Raw genomic sequence first — 21,582 nt, forward strand, 5'->3', positions numbered from 1 at the left:
CAGAGTTTCGGGAGGCAGAGGCAGGAATGGGCTTTCTGCTGGATGGTCAGGAGATGAGGGGTCCAGGTGAGGTGACAGTTGAGGGGAGGCCAAGGTATCTCAGGATGGGGGTGAGCTAGATGGGATGACCATAAATGGTGAGGTAGAAATCATGGATATGGACGGAGCGGGTGGTGCGGCCTATTATGATTGCCTGGGTTTTCAAAACGAAAAACTGAGCTTCCACCATCAACAGGGTGCAGCGCCAACGTGTGCTAGATGCGACACAGCACAGGTTGCTATCTCCTACGGAGCAGCATAGTCGAGAGGACCGATTGCGGAACTCTGGAACACAGCCTTGTGGAGAGTCTGAATGAGAGTCTCAGGCGGGTCTGCGACCGTGTAGACTGCAGATTCCTCGACTTGGTCATAGGGCGGTTGGGTTTGAGGTTCCACTGAGTAGGAGTCCAGCATACGCAGGAGGCGGCTACACGGGTATCAGAGGCTGTGTGGCGTGGACTGGGTGGCTTTTGAGGTTAGAGGGTCTCGGGAAAACACAAGAATGGCTTCAGTCACAAAGCGTGCAGGCCGAACACTGGAAGAACGCAGATACAGGAACCATCGGTATAACAGTTATAAATTGCCGTAGCTGTGTTGGGAAAGTACCAGAGCTCCACGCGCTAATAGAAAGCACTGATGCTCAAATCGTCATTGGCACTAAAGCTGGCTGAAGCCGGTCATCAGCCGAAATTTTTGCGAAGAACCTAACGGTGTTCCGAAAGGATAGGCTAAACACGGTTGACTGTGGCGTGTTTGTTGCTGTCAGAAGTAGTTTATCTTGTCGCGAAAATGAAGTAGATACTTCCAGAGAGTTAGTATGGGCAGACGTCATTTCTTGCAACCGGAGTAAAATAATAAGTGGATCATTTTTACCGACCTCCCAATTCAGATGATACAGCTGATGAAAGGTTCAAAGAAAAGTTTGATTTTAAACACGTAAAATCATACAGTTATAATTGGTGGTGACTTTAATTTACCCTCGATATGTTGGCGAAAATTTATGTTTAATTCCGGAGGTACACATAAAACGTCATCCGAAATTCTGCTAAAAGCTTTCTCTGAAAAATATTTCTTGCAATTAGTTCATGAGTCCACTCGAGTAGTTAACGGTTGTGAAAACACGGTTGACCAGTTAGTAACAAATAATCCTGAGCTACTAAAGAGAATAAAACGGATACTGGGATTAGTGAACACAGGGTTGTCGTAGCGAGACTGAATATTGTAACTCCCAAATCTTCCAAAAATAAACGAAAAATATACCTATTCAAAAAAGCAGCAAAAAATTCACTTGACTCCTTCCTTAGACACAATCTCGACTCCTTACAAATTAACAGTGTAAGTGCAGACCAGATGTGGCTTGAATTCCAAGAAATAGTATGGGCAGCAACTGAGAGATTTATACCAAATAAATTAAGAAACGACGGAGCTACTCCTCGTTGGTACACAAAACAGTTCAGAACACTGTTTCAGAAACAACGAAAGAAACATGGCAAATTCAAACGGACGCAGAATCTCCAAGACTGGCGATCTTTTACAGGAGGTCGAAATTTACCGCGGACTGCAATTCGAGATACTTATAATAGTTTCCATAGCGAAACTTTGTCTCGAAACCTGGCAGAAAATCCAAAGATATTCTGGTTGTACGTAAAGTATGCTAGCAGAAAGAAACGGTCAATGCTTTCTCGGTGCGATAGCAATGGAAATACTATCGACGACAGTGCTGCCAAAGCAGAGTTACTAAACACAGCCTTCCAAAACTCGTTCACCAAATAAGACGAAGCGAATATTCGAGAATTAGAATAAAGAACAGCTGCCAACATGAGTAACGTAGATGTGGATATCCTCGGAATAGTGAAGCAACTCTTCCGGTCCAGTCTGTAGACTAGTTAGGTTCCATTCTGACTATGCTGATACAATAACTCCATACTTAACAATCATATACAACTGTTCGCTCGACGAAAGATCCGTATCCAAAGACTAGAAAGCTGCACAGGTCACACCAATATTCAAGAAAAATTGTAGGAGCAGTTTATTAAATTACACGCCCATAACATTAACGTCGATATGCTGCAGGAGTCTGGAACATAATATTGTGTTCCTACATTCGAAGAAAACGTTCTATTGACACACATGTAACACTACAGTCGATACTGTAAATAATTTGTACTGATTGACTGTGAGTAATGTAAAATGTATATTCTTTATTATGAAATGTCTTTGCTCTACTGTGTGTGAAATGTTTACTTTGCGAGTTAAGTTCTTTGTATCTATTGGAGAGCAGTAGCATTTAATTATGTATATTTTTGTGTTTACTTCTTAATATGTTTGAATGATGAGATTTATTATTATATGTTTGTAACTATGTTATAGCTGGTTCATACCTAGGCACTTTGCATTACATAAAGTAAAACCAAGAGTAATTCCCCTCTGCAACGGAAGTGGTTCGGAGTGAGCGGCAAACGAGAGAGCACAGTATTCAGTTGGCAGCCAGTAACCGATGAGCGAACAGCGCAGGTGCCGAGCAAGGCTTGGAGTACTGCAACTGAGATGGAAAGACCCCGGATGTAATTTGTGGCTGAAAATGGTGCTCTCGCTTTGGAAAGGGCTCTAAACATGATATAACCAACGCCAAGAAGAAGTAGATAGAGCTTATTGATGCCAACGGAGAGACCACGTAACCGCCACATGCTCGCTCCCACGATTGCGCAACCATTTCATGACACATACGAAAGGTTAGAACTGTATAACTGTATGAACCAGTAATTTTGTGTTTGGTTTTGCGGAATTATAATTCTAATATTGAAAAACTGTGTTTGAACAATGAGTATGTGCTGTGCACTTATCCAAGTACGATCCTCTCCTTGAAGTGATGAAATCCGAGTGTCCTTCGTAAAAAAGGAATTTCAATGAGAAATTAATAATATGTCGTTCATTAATTTAACTGTTGCATAGACAAAGAAGGGCACTTAATGAGCAAGTTATTACAAAGTTTTAAGAGCTTCATATTGCTTTAAATGTGTGTGTCAAAGTTTTGTGCTAGTACATTTAATGTGCTTGGTAAAAGTTACTTGTTTCATATGCAGATAAAAAGAGACTCTTTATGTCTGATCATTTTGAATCTTAACTATAAATTGTACTTAAATATGAAATCAGGTAAGAGTATTACCTGGGGAAAAGTGTCAGTAAAAATCACTTGCTTGGTGCCAAAAAGCAGCTTCTTTGGATGTTGATGGAAATTGAACTTTCACTTGAAGTCAGGTTTAAAGTAGCAGAGAGTATTGTGAATGGTAGTGGTGTAGTAACTTTGCAAGGTTAAAGATCTCAAGTGGGGGAGTAATCTGGCTTTTACCATAATACCGCATAGCTCTGAAAGCATGTAAAATTTTGCTTTTATAATGAAGGGATAGTTTGTGGGACCACATTTCATTCTTTTATATTAGAAAGGTCAAGGAACTTAAAGTGAATCTAGAAGGTTTGTGTACGGTGTTACTTTATTGTTGTGTACTGTAAATGTGTGTTATTTGAGCTTGACTATTATCATGTGCTATATTGTCTGGTGTGTGCTGTGAGAACTCAGTTTACAAAATTAGTTAAGGGCAGAAGTTATAATTAAGATGAATAAGGGAAAGGCCTCATTTGCAGTCCCGTGACTGCTCACCTGTAAAAGTGAGAACTGCTGCTACCTACTGTGGTTCGTCCAGTTGTGTGTATTCATTGCACTTCACTAATCAGTAATTAATGAAAATTCCTGTTGCAGTAGTAAGAATAAATTCTTTCCGAATAATGTTGTCACATTATTATGCCTAATTAGGCTTTCATTTACCAGTAATCTGTTACTAAAATTTCTTACCAAATTTACTCTTTCTGCAATCTGCCAACCACTATCGTTACGAAGTTAAAGTTCGATGTCCTATTTCTGTTAGGAAAAACACGGTCAAAACCAAAATTCCTCTCAGAGGGTAATATTTACTGTACCTAGTAAACTGTATTTGGTAATTAATAGCACAAGCGACGCCAGTAGTGTTATACGTGGCTTTTCCCGTGACAGGACTATTTGTTCTGTTGAGGTATACGTGTTGTACACAGTCAACATCGTTAAGAGAACATCGTTCTTGTGAAATACAGCTAGGTCTTTACTCACACGAATTATTGCGTGGGGTTGACAAGGGATTTCAAATTGATTCCGTATTTCTAGATTTCAAGAAGGCTTTTTAACACTGCACCACGCAAGCAGCTTGTAGTGAAGTTACGTTCCTATGGAATATAGTCTCAGTTATGTGACTGGATTCGTGATTTCCTGTGATAGAGTTCGCAGTTAGTGGTAATTGACGGAAGTTGTCGAGTAAAACAAAAGTGATTTCTGGCGTTCCCGAAGGTGGTGGAATAGACCCTCTGCTGTTTAGGAGACAATCTGAGTAGCTGCCTTAGGTTGTTTGCAGATGATCAAAACGAATTGCAAAACAATTTAGAAAAGATATCTGTATAGTGCGAAAATTAGCAATTGACCCTGAATAACGAAAATTGTTACGTCATACACATGAGTGCTAAAATAAATCCGTTAAACTTCGGTTAGACCATAATTCAGTCAAATCTAAGGGCGGTAAAATCAGCTAAATACCTAAGAATTACATTTACGAGCATATTAAACTGGAAGCAGCGCGTGGAAAATATTGTGGTGAAGGGTACCCAAAGACTGCGTTTTATTGGCAAGATACTAAGAAAATAGAACAGATGTATTAAAGAGACAGCCTACACCACGCTTGTCCGCCCTCTTTGAGAATACTGCTGCGAGGTGTAATAGAACTGACGGAGTACATCAAGAAAGTTCAAAGAACGGCAGCGCGTTTTGTATTATAGCAAAAGAGGGTAGAGAGCGTAACTTAAATGATACAAGATTTGGGCTGGACATAATTAAAACAAAGGCTTTTTCGTTTCGGCGGAATCTTCTCATGAAATCCCAATTGCTAACTTTCTTCTCCGAATGCGAAAATATTTTGTTGACGCCGACCAACAGAGGGAGAAACCGTAATAAAATAAGGGAAATCAGAGCTCGTACCGAAAGATATAGGTGTTCGTTTTTCCGCGCTGTACGAGATTGGAATAATAGAGAATTATTGAGAAAGTGGTTCGATGAACCCTCTGCCAGACACTTAACTGTAATTTGCGGAGTACCCATGTAGTTGCAGAACGCTGTGCATCGAGAATGCGAGCAGAGGCTAACGGGGACGACGTTTGAAAGCTCTGCCTTGCCACGTATGACTCAGGCACGCTGTCCGTGCACCGTTTCCCCAGGTGGAAAGATGCAGCCTGTGTGTGTGCACCAGTTGTTGTCATGAGTCATGGCTGCAAAAACGATTGCACAGTATACATAATCGCTTTTCTAAGGCTTCAGTCAAATGTTCCCACTGTACTGCTGAGCCTGACTTTGAAATATCTCGAGGAAAGTGGTATCGTTTCAAGAGAAGTCAGAAAACATATGAGATTTAATGACAGTTCTTGAATAGTGGGGATGGCTGTTTAGTAGCATGTTGGTGTACTTTACAGAGTCTATTCTGTGTTACACAATCGTGAAATCAACGACTCTTGATTGCCTGCCTACAGAAATGGCGGAGGACATTTTCTAAATCTCAGCGATCGACTAGTGATATGGACCTTTGGCTTTGTTTACTAACTCGATGACACTTTCCACGATACATTTTATATTTCAGCTGTAACTTGGAGCTCGCCGACGATGTGTATTTCTGACGTATGGTAGTACTACCCATTGTATTACCACGTTAATGCTGTCCACTTTTATCAAGACCAGGATTTCTAAAGGCTCCCGTGATCACAAACGTTCGATGGAAGATGGGACTTCTGTTTGGTGACAGGTATGTTTCTGAAGGGGATAGCTAGCAGACGAATATGTATAAATTTTCAGTGCGTTTGACAATCACACAAGATTCAATTTTCATCTCTCTGTTCGGAAATAACTATGGAAGAAAGTGGAACTTCCATTCCACTGATTACAAAGCGTGTTGACGATTATTTCGCGTAACAATAATGCTAAATTTTATAGAACCCCAGTCAGTTTTGACGGTGACGATGTCATTACAGAGCTCTAAACAAAATGTTCACAAACAGTAAGAGAATGAGGCTACTATTTTGTACATCAAATACAACATCGATTCAATCTGACGCAAACCATTGAAAAGTATCCAGATGTGTGTAAGGTCAACTATTTGCGAAATTCACATCCACTTAAAGTTTCAAAATTATGATGTGTTCAATTGTTCCTACAAAATGATCGTCAGCGGTGGTAAACGTATGTGATGAAACAGTACCATCTTACAACTGTTTGTTTCATCCGCGTCTCTGACTTTTCAATACGAAAACAGCCACCAGTGCCAGATTCTAGACCACAGCAGTACCTGTATTTAACACTGACCTGTAGTGACGAATGCTGAGTTTGTGTTCCAACAAATGCTTGACAACACAGTCGAAGAGCAATTAAGGCATATCTGCCATATGTGTCTCCCCATAACGATCCATAGTTCACAGGCCAGCTCGCACTGTTTCGCCTTCTATCTGCCATTGCTCCACACGCAGGTGGAATAGTGAAACGGTTCAACTGGCAGTTGTATAAAATATACTGCACAATGTGTTGTCTGTGGGGTTGCATAGTACATGTAGTAGTCTTTCTAAGGTTGAGGTTTGACAGATGTGGCATCAAAGCCTGTAACACCTCACACAACATACACTTCTCACTTACCATGAATTGTAGGCGTGTTTGTACAAGAAAATATGCAATAACACTTTATAGCGATATTTGGGTTGCTTTTGCTCAGTTGATTTAGCACCATTCTAGCCTTTGCAGTGGCAGATTCAGTGAATTCAAACAGTACACCCCCACGATGAATTCAGATTGCAACAGGCTCACAACTAACTGTGGGCTTCTCAGCCAGCTGTACTACACCGACCATCACACTCTGTTGATGAATGGACGTACAACTTTTTTATCTAGCACTGATTTTCATTGTAGACATGTCTTGTTGTGCTAGCAATTTGACATAGATGTAGACGAAACGTTAAACTCGAACCATTCTTCCTATAAAGGAAATGTGATTCGGTATCATTTTTAAGTGATTCATCACACATAAGACAGTGCTTCATGTTGTACTTAGGACGTTTTTTTAATTTCCAGCAGATTTACATCCTCCACTCACATATAGCCGCAAGGTTTACTGCCAATCAGGAATAGGTCTTTGCTACAAATTTCTAACATGTTATTTTTATCTGCATTCCAGAACCTGACCCAGAGCAGGGAACGGTATTTCCGTAACGTCACCATGCAGACAGTTAGCGGTATGGTTCTAAGTTTAAAATCAATGACCTCTTCAATGATGTCAGATCGAGGATGGCAAATGTGGGGATGTGCATACAGTCAAAAACGATTGTTACGATTCCTGTGGCACTACAGTCGTCTATCCCCATAATTATCCCTCAGCATAAGCTTACTAACCGTCAATCAAATCCACCACTTGCGCCTTGTACTCCATAGTGAAAGGTTGATCACCATCATCATGAAGTGTCATCAGAGATCTACCACCTGTAGGCAGAAGAAACTGGCCCACACACTTTCAATGTTTGTTATTCGAAGTGTGTTTGTAAGTGTCTATGCAGTTTCATAGCTTTTTTATTTCTCCCTCATTTTCATACACTCATGATGTACGCGATGCAGTTCCTGATATATTTGAGCAGAAGGAGCAGCAGCGGGAGATAAAGCCAACAAGTTGACATACTCCACAATGCAGCTTCCAACATGCAGGAGTGGAAATAAAGTGCTTTCGTACAGCATATATGAAGTCACCATTCAGACTTACTCTCTGATGCAGCTCAATAGACACTGGAGTGGAAATGAACTCAGCATGGGGAACTTAGAGTTTGCAGGACATGGAATTATTTCCATTCAACGATTTTTCGCTGTATCCGATGTCTGCACCTGTTGTCAAGTCTCGGCTAAGTAACTACCTAGTGCTGTTGTTCAACGCCACTTATGAACTGACCATCAATCGACCGAAGAGTGTTAATGTTGGTTTAGCACCTGACAGAGACTTCCGAGTTATATTGGAAATAAAGAAGGCCCAGCAAGGTACAAAGATGTAGTTCATTGATACGAAGTGCAATCAGTTGCGCCACAGGCTGAAATACATCGAGGATTGCATGACAGCTGGGAACAATCAATTCTCTCCAGACATAATTATCTTTGCTAGCAAAAGTATACACGTCGTTGGCAGCCTGGGGATGATAGATGAATTTATCATGTCAAAACTCAGCACACTGTGTACATTTAAAATGGTCTGTACAATGCAATAAAGATCTCCATGTAGAGACTCAGTCTATGGCAAAGGTATGTTAAACCACTCTTTTGCGATATTGTCAAGTATCTACTGGAGCACGAAGTTCACGGTGAGGATAGAGTGTTAAATGTGTGTACAGGTGACAAAGCATAATGTTTCTTCACGTTTTAAGGCTTCTTACATATATTTCAAACTACTAGATGGCAGTTCCTCTTGTGGTAGATACCCATCTGTTGTGTGCCCTATAACAAGTAATACAACGATTCAACATCATGTATAATGGAAGAATGTGTATCGAATGGGTGAACCACACAGGATGTTTGTGGCAGGGATGGAGGGAGATATTGCCGTCCATGTACGTCCATCTTACATATGTGTGGATCAGTACAGTAGGTGGAGGGTATAATACGGCGCCCTATGTGGATGTAGTTTGGAAGGGATGGTACAGCACAGTAGCCAGAAAGTGTAGAGTAGCTCTGAACCTGAATGTTGTTTCCAACAGAGTGGTACAGCGCACTAGACGAGCAGTAGACTATAGTTCTGTACTTGCCTATGGTTCCAGGAAGGGTGGTACAGCCCTGTAGATGGACAGTATAGCACTGTACCCAAATGCAGTTTTGGATTTGGTGGTAAATCACCTTAGGCAGACGACAGAGCATGGCGCTGTACTTGAACAGTTTCAGACAGCATGGTATAGTGGCTTAGCTGGAAGGTATACTGTAGCATTGTATCCAAACATGTTTAGTGGACTACGTGGTCCAGGTTTGGGTGACACACATGAGGGCAGTCTCTCCCTTCATTTCTGTCACAGACACTTTGTGTGTAATCAAAATATCCACGGGTATGCTGCCGGTCTATAGTGTCCAACGGGCACAATATTTCGGCGATCATACATGTCGCCATCATCAGGTGAACTGACGGACTGAGCTCCTGTGAACGTGCCGGTACGGAGATCCGTACGCTATGGCTGCTCAGAGGGAACTGGGTTTGGTCGCGGCGGCGGCCGATTTAAATACCCTCCGCCCGCGGCGCGCTCCCTCCGCCGTCCGCGCCCCGCGCCACGGTCGCACGGTGGAACAGATTGCGACGGCGTCTGAGATGACCATCTCAGACGCCGTCGCAATCTGTTCCACCGCGCGACCGTGGCGCGGTGCGCGGACGGTGGTCATCTCAGACGCCGTCGCAATCTGTTCCACCGCGCGACCGTGGCGCGGGGCGCGGACGGCGGAGGGAGCGCGCCGCGGGCGGAGGGTATTTAAATCGGCCGCCGCCGCGACCAAACCCAGTTCCCTCTGAGCAGCCATAGCGTACGGATCTCCGTGCCGGCACGTTCACAGGAGCTCAGTCCGTCAGTTCACCTGATGATGGCGACATGTATGATCGCCGAAATATTGTGCCCGTTGGACACTATAGACCGGCAGCATACCTGTGGATATTTTGATTATCAAATACGCCGGGAGAAACTCAAGAATCACACTTTGTGTGTAGTTCACCTGTTCAATATATATAACTCCAGTTATATGTGATTGAGAATCATTACATCACTTGGTACAGAACATACATCAGACTGGTATATGTAGGATAAACCACCTGGCAGAGGAGGTGCTAACATCTTGGATCTTGAAGTATATATAAGGACTCGTAAATCATGAATAAACAATTCGCTTTTATCCAATAAGAATAAGCAGAAAGAGCAGTTTTCAGAAGAAGGAGGATGTGGGACGAATTTTGCCTACTGTGCTCCACATATTGGTCCATGGGAACAGGCAGCCCATGATCGAAGTTGCTTCCATTGATCTATTAAGACCTGCCCAAAATTTTGTCTTATATACTGTATGAATGCCTTAGGGGTCAGATATGGATTAAATATCAGGAGGAAGATTTTTCGTAGATACTATATACAAGAACAAGGAAACATTAATTGCTGCAAGCATGCAACTAATATTAAACTTCTAGATTCTGTAATGGCTGGTATCCCTAAAGCATCTTATGTGTTCTCATCTGAAAAGTATATGGCTGCGAAAGCTAGAAATGTGCTAAGCCTCTCTAATACGGCGACAACTGAATTGTAAAGTCTTTCTGACATTGCAAATATATGAACTAGTAACACTCCCTCAAACATGTGAACTGTTATACCTCATGGCATGTGTTTGTGACACAAAAAACATATCAGGAATTGTAAAAGTTATATATATATATATATATATATATATATATATATATATGTGTGTGTGTGTGTGTGTGTGTGTGTGTGTGAGAGAGCGTGTGTGTGTGTCTGTGTGTGTGTGTGTGTGTGTGTGCATGTGTGTATTTGATACAACTGCTGTACATGGTTAATATACATTTGGTACTTTGTGAGCTGTGGGAAGTATATCACCATTGTTATACAAACACTGTCATTTAATTTTTTTCTATATCAACCTTATTAATCACTCAGCAATGCTTTCCAAATAGCTTTTTTATGTGCTTCAAATTTCTCGCACTCCAACTGCAGCAGTAGTAGACTTGGAATGGTTTCTGTAAACTCCACTTGTATTGAATTCCTGCTTATATGTATCCTACTAACAGACTTATATATATAACACTTATACACTCCCAAATACACTTTTAACTCTTCATACTGATCGTGAAGTTTGTGGTCCATTTGACACTTGACAATATTATCAAAGAGTGGTTTAGCATACCTCACCATAGACTGTGACTCTCCATAGCGATCTGAATTGCATTACACTGGTTAGACAGGTTCCTAACACTTGAGTGTTTCAAATATACACATTGCGCTGGGTCTTGAGATGTTAAATTCACCATATCACCAAAAACATGTCAGTGAGGGGTACACTGTTCCTGCTGAACACATTTATATCTCAAGGGAATGGATTATTCTGTTATCATGCATTCCTCAATGTACTTCAGCTTGCTGCTCAATTGATACCACTCCACGTCACTGAGCTGTACCTTTATCTCTCGCTGGACATTCTCCTCTGTTTCCACTACAACTTTGACGTCTACGTCAGGTTTAAACAAGCATTATCACGGTTTAATCCACTGGCGTCAGTTCATAAGTATTGTTGAACAATAGCACTCTGTAACAACATAGCTGCGGCTCAGCACGTGGTGCAGTCGTTGAATGTAGTAGAACATCGAAGAGTGGAAACAATTCCATGTCTGGCTCCACGATATCAGGCGCTGCATCAGGAGCGTGCCTGCGTGCTGACTTGATTTCTCCTATTCGAATGTACTTGACTTCCACTCTGCCATGTTTGGAGCTGCATCAGGGAGCGTGTCTGTGAAATGGATTCATACCTGCTGCTGCTATTCAGATGTATCAGGTACCACATCGTCAATATCTTGGAGTTGTTGAACTGATGGAGACATAAACGAAAACCGGGAAAAACGCATTAATACACATAGACACAAATGTAACGAATAACATAGACTGAGAAAGATGGATTCCTTAATGATTACAATCGAGTGTGCAACTTAATTTCTTTTGTCTGGAGGGGGTAAATCTCTGATGACACGACATGATGATGACGATGATGATGATGATGATGATTATGAACCTTTCACTGTAAAGTATAGTGTGCAAGTGTTAGCTGCTTGATAGTTAGTAAACTTGCGCTGAGGGTGACTGGTGTGTGTAAATTATCGCAGCTCAATGAAAGATGCCTACAGCGAAAATTGTTTTAGTTAAAAAAAGGTATGCTGCCAGTCATAGAAAGAAGGTGTGGGTGTGCTATTGTACAGCTGGCTGAGAATCCCTTAGTCAGCTGGGAACCTTATTGCAATCTGAATGCGTGATAGGGCTTGCTGTCGGATATATTGAATCTACTACTACAAATGCAGGTGTGGTACTATTCTAACTGACCCAAAATGACCCACATGTCAGTACGAACTATTGTAGTACATTTAAGTGTACAAAAACCCTTACAATTCATCAGAAGTGATAGATGTATGTTGTGTCTGTTGTTACAGACTTTGATGCCGCTTCTCCTAAACCTCAAAGTGTAGAAAGACGATTATGTATATTACGCAAGCCCACATGCAATATATTTCGGAGAATACCTTAAATCACTCCTAGTTACCCCATTGCTGTTCCATCTGCATACAGAGCAGTGGAAGAAAGAATATGTGCCTCTGTCAAGTAACTGTAAGTGTTGAATTGTGGTGAACCTGCGAGAGCGAGTCTCTGCAGTATGGAGCTCTATGGTGAGAGTCAATCTACAGTGGACATATCATCTTCGATTATGTTGTCAAGCATGTACTGAAACATAGAGATCCATACTTCTGGTTGCTGTTAAATACAGGGAGCGAAGTCTTCTCGTGTCTGTCCTTGTCGGCTGTCTATCGCGTTTAAATGTCATGGATAAGAAGAGAACAGACCATGACTCTCGTAAGATGCAGCTATTTCGTCACATACGTTTACCACCGCCGGCAGTCATTTTGTTGGTATGATGTAACATATCACTGTTTCTGAACTGTAATTGGATGTGAATTTCGTACACAGTTGACCCTGTATACCTCTGCAAATCTTTAAATAGTTTGTGTCTGAGTGAATCGATGTTGTATTTGATGTAGAATGAAATAGCCTCATTCTCTTATGGTTTGCGACCATTGTGTTTAGAGCTATGTAATTACATCGTCCCCACCAAAATTGAGACACGATACTTTGGCGGAGTGTTTATGTGAGATGTGGATCGTTCTGCTGTCTGAACTGGGGTTCTGTAAAATTTAACATAAATGTACGGCGAAATAATCGAGCACACGCCTCTGAATTGCTTTGTAGTCGATGGAATGGAAGTTCTACATTCTGCCATAGCTACAGTATGTCCGAACAGAGAGATGATATTTGACTCTGGTCTGATCGTCAAACGCACCTGAAAATGTTTACATACGTGTCTGCCATTAATCCCTTCAAAAGCTATGTGCCATCAAACGGAAGTTGCATTTTCCGTCAGACGTTTATGATCACGCAATCTTTAAAAATCCCAGGTCTGCGGTAAAATTCAGATGCCATAACGAGGTAATTCAATGGACAATACGCCAGAAGTACACCTGTTGGTTGAGTTGGAAGTTATAATATAAACCTAAAATGTTTTGTGCGAAGTGTCATTGAGTTGATGCACACAACCGAAGGGCTATATCGCTAGTCGGCTTCTTAGTTTCGGAAAACGACCTACGCCCTTTCTGGAGATAGAATGGCAATAACATGTATTCCACCCCTTTCAACCAATTAAGAGTCGTTAATTTCACCAATGGGTAGCACTGAATGGACGCAGAAATGTATACCAAAGTGCTATTCAACAGCATTTCCCATGTTTCAAGAACTGATAGTAAAACTAAAATGTTTTCTGACTTCTCTAGAGACTTTGCCACTTTTCTGGAGGTATTTAAACGTAAGGTTTAGAAATCCAGTGACAACATCTGATGGAAACCTTAGAAAAGCGACTACATTTATTCTGGAAAGCCTTATGCAGCAGTGCACGCCCCGGCAGCACCTCTCCTCGCCTGGAGAGATGGGTCGCCGCCAGGGTGCAGGGTCACGTGCGAAGTCATTCCCGTTAGGCTCCGCTTGCATTCCAGGGGCATAGCGTTCATGCTACAGTACTTCCTCCGTATGGTGCTAGCAGCCTGTGCTGTGCCGCTACAGTCATCTACAGCTAGCTGCTGACGTACTCTGTTGCTGATGGCAGTTCAGTTTCTCGTTTTGAAACACGACGCACGAGTATGGTGTAGACTAGCCCACGCGGTTAGCCCTCCGGTTTAACACACTGCTTTCGAGCGGGAAGGCGTGCAGCGTCCCGCAAGAATCCACCGGCGGATTAGTGTCGAGGTCCGGTGTGCCGGCCAGTCTGTCGATGGTTTTTAAGGCGGTTTTCCATCTGCCTCGGTGAATGCGGGCTGGTTCCCGTTTTTCCGCCTCATTTACACTATGTCGGCGATTGCTGCGCACTTTCTCCGTGTACGCGTACACCATAATTACTCTACCACGCAAACATTGGGGTTATACCCGTCAGGTGTGAGACGTTACAAGGGTCGGAGGGGGGGGGGGATGGGGCCGGAGGGGGGGGGGAGGTCCACTTGGGGCCAAACCGCACCCTAGTCCTGGGCTCAGTGTGGGGGCGCAGACGGGTGAGTGGACTGCTGTAGCCTGTTGTGGGGTTGTGTACCACTGAGGCTACGGCGGGGACGAAGCCTCTCCGCCGTTTCTAGGTCCCCAGTTCAATACAATACAATAAAATACAATGGTGTAGAATAACGGTTTATAAGCTTTTAAGAAAACTGGAGCACTAAACAAAGAGCTTTTGTCTCATGAAAACCCACATCAAATTATTACAAATGAAAGACTCTGCCATTTAAAGTAAGAACAAAGACCTTTATTGGAAATTTTTCTATCATGCTGTTCCATTCTTTACAGTTTACAGTTACTTTTAATGCAAATAATTGCTTTATAATTGTAAGCTGAACAGCCTGTTTCACAACGATACATTGTGACAAATGGTAGCAGAATTAAGAGAGCCATTTTGGCTGCTTCTTAAAACTAACCCAAAACTCGTACAGTGACACAGGCTCAAATGCGTTTTTTTAAAGCAAATGAACTCTGAAGATAAATGAGCACTTCGTATTCCAGGGAAACTAGCATCGCAGGTTGACTTTTAATAGCAAATGTATTTTGTACCCAATTCATGTTCAGCATGTTTAACAAAGACGAGTGATGGTATTCATTTCGATTGTTCATTCCATCATGTTTTTTTGCAGAATAAAGTGGAAAACAATCAATATTGTCCTTTTCTGCACAGGTAATCCAGACTTTAACTTATTTTTAACGGCTTATGGTTTGTCTCTCAGGATAAATATGGTATTTGATTTTCCCTGAAAATATGTAGAAAGTTCGTTTATCTTTCCAAAAAGTTTGGCAAGATAGCGTAATTTTGTAATCCGTTGTTGATCATGCAGTACATTCAAGTGCGTTGCGGACGATGACATGGTTTGCCTCATTTGGTAAAGCTTCAGCTCGTCACGAAGTTTATAAGGTCTTGCTACAGCTTTGCCCCTTGAATGTCATCGGGTGTCAGCTTGCAGGAGGAGTCATTCATACTGATTACCCACTTCATCGCAAACGTTTTTCAACAATCTTGACTGGAGAAAACGACTTTTCACATAACTAGCGATCTCTACAGCTTCATCTTTCTTTAAGATAGAGAGTAAAGACGCGAAAAACAATGACAACTGTTACATCCCGGAGCAATATTTTCAATTTCTGGTACGTTGTCTTTTATTTTTCTACCTTTTCTGCCATCCCGTCACTACATACCTCAATACATTTTTTCCAGTCAATGTTGTGTTGATTCATGAAACACTCTATGCCTCTAAATGTTTTTCTCATGTTGTATTAGTTTCCAAAGAAGTGCAGACCAGTAAATTTTCTTCTGTAGACACACCGAAGGTAAAGGGTGACAATAACTGAACTGTATAAAATAAAATCGTCATAACTTGTGAACGATTTGCTTAGGACGTTCAGGCCCCACTGTTGGTTGCAGTCATGATGGGAATTAGTATGCACATGCGCTCTTCCCTTGTTATTGTTAGCCATTTGCATGTGGAAATATCCCTGTAGAGAGTATTTGGGAGACTGAGTATCCGCATTTCGCGATTGAGATGTCTCTTCACCCTCAATGTGTGACTGTGTGTGTGCAATGTTCAGTCACGGAAAAATCGGTGCGATATTCGTTGATGTCACGGTGAATACCGACCGAACGGTACATGAAGGTTTCGGAAGATGATTTCATCTCCGTTATCCAAAGTGGCCCCGATTGCGACAAGATGGGGTTCACGCAAGTCGGTCCTCGATCTCATCGAAGCAGGAGAAGCGCTTTGGGGACCATATTCTGGCTCTGGCCCAGAGCCCAATGGCATGGGCCTCGATTGGCCCCCATATTCTCAGGATCTGGACACATGCGACTCCATTTTGTGGCGCTGTATTAAAGTCAAGGTGAACAACAATATCCACAAAACCATTGATGAGCTGAAAACAGCCATTCAGGAGGTCATCTAACGCATCGATGTTCCGACACTTCAGCGGGTCATGCAGTATTTCGCTGTTCGACTGCGCCACATCATGGCCAATGACGGTAGGCATATGGAACATGTCGTAATCTAAATCCGAATATCTGTAGTGACGTTTACATGTTGTATGAAGTGTGGGCACGCCGTAGTTTGTAAGTAATTTAAGGTTTTTGTCATGTATTTCAATAACCATCACCCAGTATATCTCACTAGCAGAAGTAATACTGACAGACCAGCTACATCAGTACTTTCATCAAGTTTCACTGAAAACATATCACAGGCACTCAGTCTGCATCTCAGTTCATCTTCAAAGTGGTCGATATTTTGTGCATGAAATCAGACATAGTGTTCTTTGAACACTGTACTTCTGCCACTATATCGTGTCTTCTCCAAACATATAGCTAACTGTTACTAACATGCGTGGTATAATTAAGTTCTCTGCAATTTATGTGGTTATCCAGATAGAACTAGAATGTAACTTAGGAAGTACTGTGGTTCGGTAGCGTTTTAATTACCAGTTTTTGCAAATTTATACAGTTGGACACTGCGCCTTCGTCTCTGTGTTTTTGAAAAATAGAAAAGCTGATAACTTTTTCCTTTAGATTTTCGTTGTTGGTGTTAAAGTGTCGTTTTAGCTTTGTTGGTGTCAGAGAACTATTTACTAATACTTTCTTACAAATAAGGCATAATCCATCAGATTCCTCGGTACCCCCAGCACATATAAATTCGAAGGTAAAACAATTATTTTCAACGAAAAATGGAATTTTAACAGAAAGAAGAAGTAAAACGATAAATAAAAATGGCAAAAAACACGTTTTTGCAGCGATGTTAACTTAGAAGTAAAAACTTTATTTTGAATATAAAGATTATGTTCAGCAGCGATAAGAAGTGCCTTAGCTCAACACCACTGAGTTATTCATCGATTGCTAATTATAAAGGTCACATTAACAATAATAATACGAATAATAATAATCACACGCTTCCATACATCGTAACAAATAACTTGTCACTTGATTTAAAAATACATACATTACGGTGAGGGACTTCTTATTGCCGTTGAATGAAATGTTTCTATTTGAAATTTATTTTTTTAATTCACATCGTTAGGAAGGAATGTATTTTTTAGTTGTTTGAACTTTACTTTTATTTTGTAAAGGTAATGGGAAGACTGAACGCTTAGCATTTGATATCTGATGATAAACAGAAATTTCTTTAATTCACATTTTCTGAGGCATACACACGGATGAGAAGGAAATCCCCATATTTTTCCCGGATTGTCTGGCTGAAAACATTCATTTCCGCAGGTGAAAAAATATTTTTTACCGTGTGAAAAACCATTTTTTGCGTCTTAACTTACCTACAGGATTCTCAATGTACGGCGACATGTACACTGCATGTTTTCGTAGAAAATCCATTTACGTGGGAAACTGCTCAAGAATTCACGTCGCACTTTTTTGAAGGATAATTGCAATTTTGTTAGTACATAATTCGTAATCAATGAAAGAACTAAAACAAATATATGGATCTGTAAATATATGAAACTGTCCCTGAAGTCTGGTCTTCTTTAGCGTGTGTTACCCTTTAAGATACATTATATACAAATGTTAAATAATGGCGTAAATGGCTGGCCACCTTAGCCCTTCATTTTTCCAACTTCCTGGTCCTGAAATCGTTAAGTTCTGAATGAGAATCAAACGCTAGGTGATTTAAAAAATTTATCTCTCATTCTCACAAGTAGCACGATTCATCTTGCGTAAAAGGCAATTTGCTTTGAAAATAACGCTTATCAAACCACCAATCGGTATATTTTGCCACGACCTGTTAAGCCGCGTACACAATACGTTTAGGAAAACACATTGATGGCTGTTCAAACAAATTTCGGGCTTGCAGCCGGTCGTCGTTCAATACTTCGCACGATATTTCAACAGGGCACTAACAGTTAAAACCAAGAAAAGGAAGTGAATAAAGAGGAGAACATACTGGAACAATCTTTAGCTTTTCTTCCTTTCGTTGGCAGCACTTCGTTTAAAATCCTCGGACAATTTCAGGTAAAAGTGGTTTTCCGCCCACCATCGAAGATTGCGGACCTTGTGGGATCAGTTAAGGACAATCTGTTACTACGAAAGGCCGGAATTTACAAGGTGCCGTGCCAATACATAGGTCAAACCACACGCACCGTCAAAGAACGCTGCATTGAACATCAACGTTACACCCGCCTTTTGCAGCCAAGCAAGTCCGCTTTTGGCGAACATTGTGTTTCTACTGGACATTCAATGGAGTATGAGAAAACAATGATTTTGTCCACAGAAACGTCTTTCTGGGACTCCATTATTAAAGAATCCGTAGAAATACGACTGGCGGAAAATCTGTTAAACCGTGACAGCGGCTACCAGCTGGACAGTGCATGGAATCCCATCATCTCCACGATTTGCTCAAATCGAAGACAACAGAGCGCGTCGACGGCCGTGGCAAACAGCAACGCAGAGGGCGACTGAGTTCCGCTTTTCCACCATCGAGGGCGCTGCCGGCGTCAGGGTGGTTCATCTATCAAGTTTTCGACGCATGCGCAGAATAGTTACAGTACGCTATATATTGCGGAACGGAGTACGTTTTCGCCAGTCTGCGACGGCTCACCTGAAGATGACTGGCAGGTGCCCAGTTGAAATATCGTGCGAAGTATTGAACGACGACCGGCTGCAAGCCTGAATTTTGTTTGAACAGTCAATTCGCCGGGAAAATTTTAAAATTCACGTGATGGGTGCTTGATGTGTACACCGTTTGGAAACGCGTTTTTAAACACTGAAACATCTATCCGTGCCAGAGTCTGCACGGCCCAAGGGAAACAGTGTTTCAGGTTAGTTACTACACGTCACCGCTGCACGGCGCTAGTGGAAGTAGCATTATGTCGCCTGCTGTATAGTGTTATTAGGCACCGTATTTTCGCTTGCTGCATTAAGTTTTTCGGGAACAAGTGGAAAGAATTAGGCAGCAGAACGTCTAGCTGATAAAGAATGAAGACGCTCTACAATGCATTGCTGCTACATTTCGTAGGATACTGACAGAAACTCTGTAGAAATAAAATGAGGTCGCCTGTCGTAGATCTCTTCGAAATGCGACATAAATGCGCAAGGCTCGGAAAGAAATTTACTGTTGTCAAAATATGAAAATAGCCATTGCTGTCAGGACACATGATAGCCATGAAGGGTTGTACGTGGTTTCAAACCACTGTAATTGCTTACCTGAAAATTCTGTTTACCTGAAACAAATGGTGGTGCTATATTTCCCAGAAATTCAAACTCGATGGATGACATCCGAATGAAATTGCGGAAACCAGAGCCGTCTTCCACATTCAGCAACCGATTCAAATTATTCGCGACGGTTACACGGCATGTTTTCGTCGACCAAAGGCGACGACGCTTTTCACTTTGTTAGCAGAGCCTTCGGGTGTTAATAACGGACCACCAAATATCGCTGCAGTTTCCTTGTCTCTGCACGACCGAAACATGTTTCCGGTGACCGTGTATACGCGCCTTTAGGAACGTAAACACACGGCCGACTAGGAACATTTGTGGTGTGCACACATCGGAAGTGTGTTGTTACGAAGTATTGCATACTCTTCATCCTAAAGACTTTGACACATTTAACTGTCGGCAGACGCTTGTGTGTGCAGTGTCACGGTAACCAGCCGATGTTAGAAATGAAATTGAAACAAATAAATCTTACTGAACAACTAGCAAGAACATTCTGAGAAAAATTTCCTTGGGTCTTTATTCTGCCTTCAGTATTAGTCCCTGCGTTTGAGCTTGAAACGTCGTGTGACTGCCGTCGAAACTTAACCATTTATTAGTGATAAACTGGAGAATAAATGCAATTTTCAGCTTCTACCTGCCGACACTGCCATAACTTTATAACAATTATAAATAGTATTTGTAGTTACACGTTATAACAACCATTATCAAATTTGGTAATACCAGCTGTACACATACAGCTGTACATACATGTTCTGATTAGCCAGTACGGTAGGACCAGCTACATAATAGATGGTATGTCCATCTTTGGCACGGATAACAGCGGTGATGTGTCGTGGCCTGGAAGTAATGAGGCCTTGGTAGGTAGCTGGAAGGAGTTGGCACCACATCTGCGCACACAACCCACCTCATTCACGCTATCTCCGAGGATGGGGACGCCACTTTGAATCACATTCCAGATGTGCTCAGTCGAGTTCAGATCTGTTAGGTTGGGGACCTAGCACATGAACTGCAACTCTCCACTGTGTTACTCGAGCCCCACCATCACACTCCTGGCATTGTAACATAGCGCATTATCTTGTTGAAAATAGCCATTGCTGTCAGGACACATGATAGCCATGAAGGGTTGTACGTGGTTTCAAACCAGCCGTCATGATGGCTTGCGCGAGCTCCAGTTGACTCATGGATGCCAGCGCGAATGTTCCCCAGGCCATAATGCAGCCTCCGTCAGCTTGTCTCCGTCCCGAAATACAGTTTTGTAGTAGCTGTGTACCTAGAAGACGATGGATTCGCGTCCTCCCTCCGGCACGATGCAGATGGTATCGGGATTCTTCAGAACGCCCTGCCATTGCGCCAGCTTTCAGCGCCGATGGTCGCGTGCCCGTTTCAGCCGTAGTTGCCGATGTCATGCGGTTAACACTGGTACATGAGTGGGTCGCCGGCTGCAGAGCCACACCGTTAGGAGACACTCTACTCTGCCCAGCGTTAGAGCCTGATGTTTGTTCCGCCACGGTTCGTCACGTCTCCCGTTTCATCAGTCTGCCCAGCGTACGACGTCCGACACCTGCAATGAGGGGTGGTCGCCCAACAGCACGACGTCTGGACGCGGCTTCACTTTGGTTCCGCCACGTGTCGCAGGTACTCACCTCACAACTTCGCGAATACGCGAAAACTCGTGCTGTTTCCGAGATGCTCGTGCCGAGCGGCTGGGCCGTCGCAGTCTGCCCTCAATCAAACTCAGACAGACGGCGCACCTTCCCCATTCCGCACACGGGCGGCACGCCCACTGACGCTGCATGCATTGTGTGTGTGTGTGTGACTGACTAGCAGTCATTTGTCACCAGGTGATGCTGCTGTCGCTTGTACAGGTCTGTATCGTAGTAGCTGGT

The sequence above is a fragment of the Schistocerca americana genome, chromosome 5 (genome assembly GCF_021461395.2).
Source record: "Schistocerca americana isolate TAMUIC-IGC-003095 chromosome 5, iqSchAmer2.1, whole genome shotgun sequence".
NCBI lineage: Eukaryota > Metazoa > Arthropoda > Insecta > Orthoptera > Acrididae > Schistocerca > Schistocerca americana.